Source organism: Polyergus mexicanus, unplaced genomic scaffold (genome assembly GCF_030449975.1).
Source record: "Polyergus mexicanus isolate NDT 795.1 unplaced genomic scaffold, iyPolMexi1.0 SCAF_1, whole genome shotgun sequence".
NCBI lineage: Eukaryota > Metazoa > Arthropoda > Insecta > Hymenoptera > Formicidae > Polyergus > Polyergus mexicanus.
Genome location: NW_027223321.1, coordinates 543271 through 555261, shown reverse-complemented (window position 1 = coordinate 555261; position 11991 = coordinate 543271). Strand labels below are relative to the sequence as shown.

At 30.7% G+C, this 11991-nt stretch overlaps 1 protein-coding gene across 4 annotated transcripts in view; it reads right to left on the bottom strand.

Annotated features, from left to right (window-relative positions):
* LOC138934960 (semaphorin-1A) overlaps positions 1–11991 on the bottom strand; it is a 186402-nt gene that overhangs the window by 169621 nt on the left and 4790 nt on the right. The window contains exon 1 of one of the 4 annotated variants that reach the window (XM_070299264.1): positions 7514–8479. The exons of the other annotated variants lie outside the window; for them this stretch is intronic. The gene's annotated coding sequence lies outside the window, so the exon portion shown is untranslated. Of the gene's footprint in view, positions 1–7513; positions 8480–11991 lie in introns of those variants that run through there. 4 annotated transcript variants of the gene reach the window in all.

The following is an 11991-nucleotide window of genomic DNA, read 5'->3' as shown; positions in this document are numbered from 1 at the left end:
AGAAATTAAAAAATTCGTAAAAAATTACTCGGTATATTTAAAAAAAAAAAAAAAGGGGGGGGGGTGAAAGAGCCTAGTGGCTGTCCATGTTACACAACGTGAATTCGATTGGACGAGGGACAGTGGAAAGCAGTCCTGAATGTAGTCGGCTTCAAGGCTAACCATTCGCTCATGTACAGTCCGTAGCATAAACATAGGGGGGTTCTTACATTAACGGGCCTTTCACGATATTATATTCGGCGAATATTCGTACCCGAGTATCGTAACCAAAGGACCCTGGCTCGTCAATGTACAGAATATTTGAAGGGGACACGGACAAACGTATCCCATTCGGATTAATCTTGCCTGATAATTACCAAATCGACCAGTTCATTATGTTAAATACAAATTATTGGAAATGAGATGATATCTCAGGTACAATATATATCCATATCTTTTAATTATCTTAGATTTATAAAAATTTATGAATTCATATAATTATTCGGTAATTGCAATGAAAAATCTAAACAGTTAAATAATATAGCTAATCGCATTTCTAAAGCGAAAAATTAAAAATTTCAGGATGCTTCATTTTTATCTCGCGCAACAAGTTGAATAAAAAAATTATAGATAAAATCGATACGTCTTTATAAGAATTCAAATAAAAATTGTCAACTACATGCTCTTGTCCTACATTATCATTATAAACTAATGCAACTATTTACAAATCATTTGCATGACTTGTTATGAAAAATAAACAAAAATTTATTCATTTTTCTATTGTGCAGTTGGCTATGCAATTTAAAACATATCTACTCTCAAATATTGATACAAGCGTAGAATAACGACAACAATTATGCACATATGATGCTGCTTTCGAATGAAAATGAGCACTTGCGTACAATTGAATGTTTTAAACGTGAATATTTGCACGTATGAAACTAGTTGCATAAATGGTCTTTAAAAAGGCCAGTAATTTGTTGGCAATAAACTGAAAAATATTCTGTATATGTATGTATACAATGACGCGAATATTTCTGACAATGAAATTAACAAAAATTAATAAACTAAATATTAACGAATTTAAAATTTAATTATTATACGAATACCAGCCTTATATACGTGTGCGCGCGCGCGCGCGTGAAAGAACAAACGAGTTAAATTTAGTCAAAAATATACGATACATTTATATATAATATACAATATATCAAAATTAACCTCGTTATATATAAAAAATATATTCGTAAAAAAATATCGTCAAAAAATTGTAATATTCCTCCTTTTCATTTATGAATGTCTTTAATTTCCCTATTTTTGAATGAAATATTTCATTTCTTTTTGTTAACGATTCAAAGAGTTATTCCATACTATGTTTTCTATTGTCGAAACGAAAAATTTAATTTTATAAGTATTTATTATACACAAATTTGATCTTATAGTCGCTTTCTTCTTTTTTTTTCCGCTTTGATTACATCTATGATGTTTGATTTTAGATGAGTGATTTTAGATCTCTTTTTAACGTTAAACTGTCTTTGCATAAAATGCGTAACGTGCTCATGAAAAATGCATATCGCGCGTGGTTATTTCCCGTTCTTTCTCAGGGCGCACAAGATGTTGCTAAACGAGTTCGTTTACGAGCAACGGCTTGGGGGATTAGCGGACTCTCAACCACGAATTTTTCCGTGCCGGCGGATACAAAGGAAGGGATTTGCGGCAGCACCCTACGCTCACGCCCCCGCGGACAATTTTCCTCGTCTTTCCCTCGTGTCCTCCGTACACAGGTACACGTACGCGCACATTCGTGCATAAATATTATCTCGTGGTGCAACCTATGCGCGCCTGCATTCTACGCGATAAAAGCGCGTCTTCCCTCTGCCAAAGTGCAGTGACGCGTTTCGCACCTGTTGGAATGCGAGAGAGTTGCCGGCTATGCAAGGTGGTTGGAGGAAAAGTTTTAACGTTCGACGTAGCATAGCTTCGAGCTGCATAGCTGGTAGCGCCTCTGGCTAGACCTAGTTTTGTGTCTTATACTTGGGTACTGGTATTCTATTCTCGCATTGATTCGTTATGGCTATAAGCGCGGACAGATTACAGTCGCTGAAATATCAAGTGTAGCGATATCGGTACTTAGGCGTATTTACCGGATTACAGTTATGTCAACATCTCTCTTCTCTCCATTAGAATAATAATTCCTATCTAGTAACTTGAAAAAAGTTCGACTTGAATTTGTATGATATATATACTGGGTGGCCCATTTTAATCCATCCAGTCGAATATCTCAAAAACCAAGCCCGGAAGAGAAAAATGTTTCAGACAAAAGTTGTTTGGTTTCGAGGGGGCCATAAGATGGTGACAATGATTTGACCTTGGAAAATTTTTTTAAACAATAATTTGTTTTTTTTGGCACTGATTAATTTGTCTTATTATTCTGTACATAGAAGTATTACGGTAAAATTATCGAAAACTCAATATTTTACGAAATATTTTATTTTTTATATCAAAATATGTCAGATTAAAATATAAAATAACTCAAAAAGTACTTAATGAAAAATATTCGACTGTATGGATTAAAATGGGCCACCTAGTATATATGTAATGGTTAATTTCTTGGTTTAATACATTTTTCTTTTTATAATATTAATTGTTTTTATATATCAATTATCTCAGTTATCAAAAAATACAAAATTTGGAAAAAAAAACTGTTGCATTCTTGAAATTAATACTTTTTTAATCATCGATTATTTATTTCTCGTACATAAAACACTAGGTAACAAAAAACAAAGGCTAAATTCAAGCTCTGAGAAATATGACAGATTTCATAAAAATTTTTTAGACATCACATATGAATCATAAAAATTTCAAGTTGGCAATCATGTAGATTCTAATCTTGTACATCTCTTTTTATACATACACGTAATTTACGAATCTTGTTCGCGTATCCCGAAAAAAAAAATGTTATTTTCACGCTGAAAACGCGAGAGCGAGATAAAAATCAAGGGAGAATTCAAAGTTTACGTAAGAGATTTACGCAAGTCCCATTCACGGTGCACGGTGTCGTGAAACTCCGAGAAACGAATGCAGTAGCCAATTATACGTAATAAAGCAATGTGAAAGTCGACGATGATTTTTCTCCGCGTATTTAAAACCTTCTTAGTATCCGTAGCGTATTCTAACAGCATTTATGCGGCATTAAATCGTGACAAGTTGTACGAAATGTCAATTTTTCAACGATTACGCAATATTTCAATCCATTTCTTTTTATTCGTGTATGCATGCCTATTTGTGTGCGTCTCATCATTTAAAAATTTATTTTATACTAAATATACCGAAAAAAAGATATTTTACATAAAAATTTTTAATAAAAATTTCTTCAGCAATTTGATCGTTTTTCTTAACGGAAAAGAGACATTATATTTACCGCGACTATGCAATCTTTGTAATTAAGCCACGATAACAATTCCCGAGAATAAAGCTAATAAGCTTGAGAGTCTATTAAAGTATAATTAACGTGAAATTTATTATTGAAAAGTGTACTTTCGTCAATTATTTCATCTGAAGTTTATTTGCCAAAAGGATCTTATTCCCAGCCATAACTAAAGAATTGTCTCTACCTCGGCATCATCATTGGATAAATTGAATCGATTTGAGGAGAAAAAAATCAATTGTTAGAAAATAAATATCTCATACTCCCTATATACAGTTTATACAATATTTCACCAAATGCACTTCATTCCATAAATAGCTGGTTCGTGATTACTTATATAGGAATGCGTTTAAAACAATCCGGGGAATTTCAGTAATTTATTTCAATAGATGACAATTAAAGTTCATCACTGCTAACGTACTAATTTCGACCCATTGCGAACACAAATATCCTGCATAATGTCCTGTGGTTAATATGTACATATTATACATTACATACTTCTCGTAATCATCAGAGAGAGAGAGAGAGAGAGAGAGAGAGAAGCATCACATGTTTTTTCGCAGTTCAAAATATTATAATATATTATGCCCCCCCTCCCCCCTCTCTCTCTCTCTCTCTCTATCTCTCTCTCTCTCTTCCAACATAGACAACTTCGTAATTAATATTTAAATTAACAAATCTGCTCACACACAGATAAAGCCCAGTTTAAAATTGATCTATCCGTTATTTATCTGTATATATAAATGTCTCATTTATTTTCTTTTATACTTCTAAAGTGTAGTGAAAAAAAAATCTGAATAAAATTTATTTAAAGTGTATATGTTATGTATTAATGTCATCTGTTTACATGTTTCTTTTTTTTATACGTTTGATTTTCGAAAAACTAACTAATAAATTATAACTGGGATATTATTGAAATTTCTGGGATATTATATATATGTTTTTATTAAAGGAGAGAAAAATCAATATAATATAAATTTCTTTGACGAAAAGTAAATCTGTAGATGAAAGGCAAATTTTTCACTCGACGACAGTATATTTAATATATTTTTATCATTAGACATGAATTGCATTCCTTACGCGCACAAGTCGCAAAATGAGCGCCCGGATGTCTATACCTGTGCGAATGTAAGCGCGCCCCACGTACCTCGTTATAGCTTTCATACACACACACACGCGGTATGCGGTTCACCGCGTACGTCATAATTTCATATACTCGCCTATATACATCTATATATCACGCAATTACGTACGAGCAACCTGTACGTTGCTTATAATCGTTCAGTCACGGGCGCGTAATAAATTCATGCTTAAATTATATTACTTCATACTTTCGTGCGCGTTACGTAATCGTCATGCAAGAAAGAAGAAACATTAAGATAGGAAAAAATATATATTAGTGTCATGAATCAATCTTAACGCACAGATATCGAATACTAAAGTATCTATAAGCGGATAAATAGGATAATAAGAATAAATTCCTAAGTTAAATAATACGATTTATACGTTTCATGTATTAATCTATATATTAAAAATAAACACGTACGCTCAATTTGCGCACAATGATTTTAATCCACTCTTTAATTAGACATTGAGATATAAATTAACCTACAAAGTTTTTTTTTTTTTAGATCCGATAGTTATTTCGGAAGTCCCTGCATAAATGTTTAATTTCATTTTTTTTCCAAGTACAAACAATAAATTATCTCTCTCCCTCTTTCTCCTCGCTCTTTCTCTTTAAACACTTAACATAAAAAAATAAATATAAAAAAAAATAATATATCGTTTTTTTTCTCTCCTAATGGATGCATAAAGTTTAAAAAAGTACTTCACGCGATATTAATTTGTAAAAGAGAGTGATATATATACAAAAATTTAGGAGAGAAAGAATATATTCCGAAAATATATTTTACCTTTCAATTTTAATGTATTTTCTAGGTATTAATTACTCGATAAGTAAATATTTCGATATCTTAAGAAAGAAATCCGGGGCTAATCGAAGAATTGATAACAAAAGAATAGAATGTTTGGAATACTCTATACATTATCGTGAGATTTCTCAACCGGAGTGTACCTAGTCCATGCCGGTTTCTTATTCCTTGAGAGAGAGAGAGAGAGAGAAAGGTAATAATCTCTCTTGGTTTCTCGTCCTACCTTCGTTCGTTCTAACAACTAGTGATACTCATAATCGTACTCACTTCAAGATCGAAGATGAATCGTTAAAAGAGAATTGCAAATTATGAATAAAATGAAAAAAATGTAAGCACAGGATGGAATCGAACAATAACATTGTCGTTGTTGTATTGTCTTTTGAATCGATTTCGCTTTTATTAACTTGAAAATTCCAGCGTACTTAAAAGAAATTTGAAAACTCGCATTCTCTGCAAAATATATATATATATATATATATATATATATAATATATTAAATTGTAAAATATTTATTAGTGCGTGTAAGATATATATGTGTATCTCTGTGTAACGATACAATTTTAAAATTTTGCAATCTCATAGTAAATATATTTTGTAAAAATTTTTAACATAGTAATATTTCCAAATATGTAAAAATGTACTCGTATATTTTTTATCGCTCCTCTGTTTTAAAATGTAAAATTATGCAAATGTATCTATATCACACACAAGAGAAACGCAAATAAGTAACGAATGAAAATTCAGAGAGAATAAAATGAGAATAACAATCAAATATTGAAGATGTGTAGCCCTAAAGAAATTCTAGCATTCGTTTTCCGAATATATCCGATGCAAAAACAAATCTTACAATTAGAAAATAAATAATACGAATGGAATTTCGAAGAAAGGAGGAACGATAGAACGCGCTATCTGTTAACGAGATATGGAATGTATCTTGATGCAAGAAAGAAGAAAGTGTAAAAGGAGCGTTTGCGAAGATACCGATATCAAGTTTCCGTTAGATAAGCGCAAGTAATTCATCCCGATGCCGTTTGTGCTAATGATATCAGATTCGAAAGAAGCAAAATAGAGATAGGAATAGTTATCGGATATATATCAATGAAGATAGTGTCGCGCGCAAAGTATCAAGCGAAAGGAAGAAAATCGATATCTTGCTCGTCTATTGACATTGGAATTTTGAGCATGCAAGATCCCGGAGATTTGAAAGTGGAAATATGTGACGCGAGTAATAACCTCGTCCACATGAGAGTGAAATCGACGAAACGATGAAGCAGATGACTACTCCGTATCAAGGACGCAATAAGAGTAATAACTCTAATGTCCTCATTGATATAAGTTATGTGCCAGTAATTTTGCATGACATGCGATTGCTTCAAATCGAATGCGACTATCCTTGATTTTTTTTTTTTTTTTTTTTTTTTTTTTTTTTTTTTTTTTTTTTTTTTGGAAAGATTACTCTTATACGTCAAAAGATTCAATTATATGAATGCACTTTTATGTGCAATTTATGAGATTAAAAAAAAATCATCATTAGAAATATTCACATCTTTTTCCCCTTTTAAGCGTTGAATACCTATATATGTACACACAGACAAATACATACTAATATACAAGTAAATAATACTTGTTTCAAGCATTTTAAAGGTTCATATATCCGCAAGTGTATTATAAGTTTGTCATAAGCATTAAATTTATTCAAAATGTATTCTGAATCCTAATAAATTTAATAATACAATCAAGAATATTAAATTATATAATTGAAGGAAATACACTAAATTTTTCCGATCTAATAAATTTTCTTACATTATATTTAACCATACCTGAGAGACTTTTCCTCGATAAAATTTTACAATATCCTTCAAAAGAAAATATTTACTTTTCTTGAGTACATGATAATGAGTTTTTCTAAAATTTGTAACATGTCTATTTTAAGATTATTATTAGGAAAAAAAAATTTTCTTCGTTAAAGTTAATTGTTATTTAAAAAAAAAAAAAAAACTGAGTAATCATCTTTCATAGCAATAGAATATTTTTCTGTGTGTGTACGCGTTTGTACGAACAAATTTTAAAATATAATTTGTGTCTTTTAATAAACTCTATAGTGAATATTTATTATGTATGCAAATATTATGTAACAATATTTATTCTAAACTTAATCGATAATTCCATTAATACTCACTTTTTAAGGATGCTTTCGGTTACGTAGTAACTTGTGACGAAACTACAATATTATCACTACACGATCTACGCGTAATATAATTGCCCGATACTTTTCTCGGCACTCCCGATACTCGACACGCTCATGCTTACTCGTATACGATACTTATTCTCACTTCAAAATCTGACGTAACTCGAATTCAATAAGATTCTTAAGATCGCAATATAACGATGACTAGCATTGATGAATGCGCAATCAATCGACTTTTTTCCACGTACTTGTCTCGATCGCGCGCGCTCGATTATGTCCGCAGCACAAACACTCTGACGTCACAAAATGACTGCGCGCGGAGCCAACTTCACGGAAGTCTGAACATTTCGCGCGCGACTTTTATAATTCCGTTAAAATACACTATTACAGTACGATGCTGACTTTATTTCGCGTTTACGCGAAATGACTCTCGCGACACGAATTATTCGAGCGTTAAATTCTCATTCAAGAAGAGTGAGGCGCATTATCGCGTTAAAAAAAAATAAATAGGAATTTAATAATGGTCTCACGACACTATATATGTATATAATATATGTATATTATACGTATGTTAAAAATTAGCAATAAAAAGTAATATTGCTTTTTGGCTTTTTATATTCAATATACACATACGTCTTAAGTTAATGTCTCATGTTTAATAGAAGATCGAATAAGCTATATCGTACAGTCATATTTGATTTAATATAAACTCGGAATTGGACCACGATTTTTCGTAGAAATCTGTTTTAAAAAATGGCCATTTAATTTTTTTTTTTTTTTTTTTTTTTTTTTTTTTTTTTTTTTTTTTTTTAATAAAAAAGAAAGAGATAAGGGCGACAATTTTTCCGAGTGGATTCATTTTTTTTTGTTTCAAGAAATACATAAAATATATGAATTTTTAAAAAATCGATGAAAGAGCTTGTATATAATGAACATTATATAAAAATTATATAAGCACAGTTCTAAAAAAAAAAAATAAATAGGAATTTAATAATGATCTCACGACACTATGTATGTAATATATGTATATTATACGCATATTATACGTATGTTAATTAGCAATAAAAAGTAATATTGCTTTTTGGCTTTTTATATTCAATATACACATACGTCTTAAGTTAATGTCTCATGTTTAATAGAAAATCGAATAAGCTATATCGTACAGTCATATTTGATTTAATATAAACTCGGAATTGGGCCATGATTTTTCGTAGAAAATCTGTTTTAAAAGATGGCCATTTCAAAATTTTTTTCATATGTGCATATCGAAAATAAAACGCGAATATTATAACTTTTATCACTAGTCGTTAACAAACCCGTTACAATATTCACAAGATAATTGATTTAGTCACTCTTGATAATATTACAGTTTACGCTACTAACATAGCGATATAAACGTGTATCGAGAAATACGCGGTGGCCAGGATAGGGGAGGGCAGGATGTAGTTCTCAGAAAAGCTAGCCGCTTTCTGCATCAATACGCAGTAGCGTGAGATTACGACTGTTAATCCGCAATGACGATAAAAATATCGATCGTAATATAATTAACGTGCAACTGTAGCAATCGCGGAATTAATGATAGCGCGATGGACCGATTTCGTTTCGATCTCGTCCCGATATTGGAAAAAAAAACCAAAAACAGTTTATTGCGCTTTCGTTAATGTTAGTCATTATATTGCGATCTTAAGAATCTTATTAAATAATTGCGCACGTGACAGATGACGAGATGGCAACGTGGCAAAACAAGCCTGAAGATTTCCATTCTTACGTTACTCCGATTCCGAGATTTTTAATTTATATACTACGCGAATTAAATATAAACACGGCATGAATATTATATTCGAAGATTAATTCTTATTCTTCAAACGCGACATTAACGCATCAAATATAAAAACATTAAATATAAAATATTTATTTGATAATTCATTTATCACCCTGAATAATATTACACACAGATAATCTTGATAATATTTCGCGAGTAACGCAACGTGAAAAAAAAAATCGTCAAAAGATTTCAAACCCTCGAATGACTCTCGCGACGATCGAGACGATACTAACTAAACGAGAGCAGCTTGTATGTATTTGTATATTGAAAAAGACAAAGACGACGTGCAGCACGTGTACGGAGCGAGAGAGAAGGAAAGGGATGGAATGGGATGGAGAATTCCCGGAAAAGCGAGTCTAGCCGTTTTGTTTACATTACGCGAAGTGCGATAACAGCCACTAATCCGTTTCGAAATGTGATGATGTAAAATATTAGCTTGCCAACGTGGTAATTTTTGCAAAATTATATAAGCACAGTTCTAAAAAAAAAAAAAATAATAATAATAAATAGGAATTTAATAATGGCCTCACGACTGTATATTATAAGTATGTTAACAATTAGCAATAAAAAGTAATATTGCTTTTTTGCTTTTTATATTCAATATACACATACGTCTTAAGTTAATGTCTCATGTTTAATAGAAGATCGAATAAGCTATATCGTACAGTCATATTTGATTTAATATAAACTCGGAATTGGACCACGATTTTTCGTAGAAATCTGTTTTAAAAAATGGCCATTTAAATATTTTTTTTTTAATAAAAAAGAGAAAGAGATAAGGGCGACAATTTTTCCGAATGGATTTTTTTTTTCCTCCCGTTTCAAGAAATACATAAAATATATAAATTTTTAAAAAATCGATGAAAGAGCTTGTATATAATGAACATTATATAAAAATTATATAAGCACAGTTCTAAAAAAAAAAATAAATAGGAATTTAATAATGGTCTCACGACACTATGTATGTAATATATGTATATTATACGTATATTATACGTATATTATACGTATGTTAACAATTAGCAATAAAAAGTAATATTGCTTTTTGGCTTTTTATATTCAATATACACATACGTCTTAAGTTAATGTCTCATGTTTAATAGAAAATCGAATAAGCTATATCGTACAGTCATATTTGATTTAATATAAACTCGGAATTGGACCACGATTTTTCGTAAAAAATCTGTTTTAAAAAATGGCCATTTAAAAAAAATTTTTTTTTTAATAGAAAAGAGAAAGAGATAAGGGCGACAATTTTTCCGAGTGGATTCATTTTTTCTTTTTCGTTTCAAGAAATACATAAAATATATGAATTTTTAAAAAATCGATGAAAGAGCTTGTATGTAATGAACATTCAGCCTCCTCTTTTTATCATCCCTTCAATGTTTGAATAATAAAATTTTCTTTCTCAACAAACATATTACACAGTGTAAAACAAATGTAAATTTTTGATCCAAAACTCTCGCGAATCATTCAAGATATAGAACCGCGAGCCAAGAGAGAGAAGTCGGCGTTTGCTTCGTATGTGTTCCTCTTATATATTTATCATTCTATAAATAGCTTTTAGCTCCCTTCCGAGCCGTCTGCTTTTTCTCGCTTTTCCGTTTGCAATGTGCTCATCTGAAAGACAGAGGGAAAGAAAAAAAAGAAAAAGAAAGAGAGAAACAAAAATTCATTGTTTTGTCTAGGCAACGTTGTGCGATTCAGAAAAGTTCCGACGAGATGCGAGGTTTATATTTTTCATTTGTAAGCCGCGCTTTCTCTTCCGCGAGCACAACTCGCTAGGAATTGCATGAATCGCATACGAGAACCAGAAGAATATTTATCAATAGTTTCAACGGCATTATTATTCGCAAGAATGCACTCTACTTGTATAGAGATAGATAATAGAAATTTTGTTAAAAAGAGACAATTTTTTACGTATATTAATATTTTCGCTCTCGTTAAGAAAGAATGAATCCCGCATTAATAAAAAAATTTGTCGTTAAAAAATAATAAAGAAAAGAAAATGAAACATTCTTCCCGCATATTATCCCTTGTGTATTTTATCTAAAATTAATTATAATTTTATCTAAATTCAATTATATTAAAAATATTTTTAAAAATCTTTGAAAAATTGAGCTATTAAAAATCGATCGCTTCATAAAGTGAAGCAGACATCTGATACATATTAGTCGATCTAAATTTCGTGTAATACCGACATATCGCATACATAACACGATTATACCATCAAAAACTTAAATGCAATTTGCCGAATGGTAGCCAAAGTATATAGGAAGAACAGTAATTTATAGAAAATAATCGTGCATAAATATTAATATTGCGAGTTTGATGCATGTTCTTGAAAAAAAAAAAAAAAAAAAAAAAAAAAAAAAAAAAAAAAAAAAAAAAAAAAACCTGGAAAGACAGGCACGCGAAGAAAGAGAGAGGAGAGAATTTAAGAATATCGAGAGATCGTAAACGTAAATTTTTTTTTGACAACTATATACTAATCACAATAAGCATTTTGAGTGCTTTCCCCCTTCTCTGACAACGAAATTATAATTTCGTCAAATATTCTGTCATAGAATGCGAAATTTACGGTGAAGGTTTTTAATGTATTATTTTTTTATCTTTCTCTTATCATAAAAATAAATTTAATAAA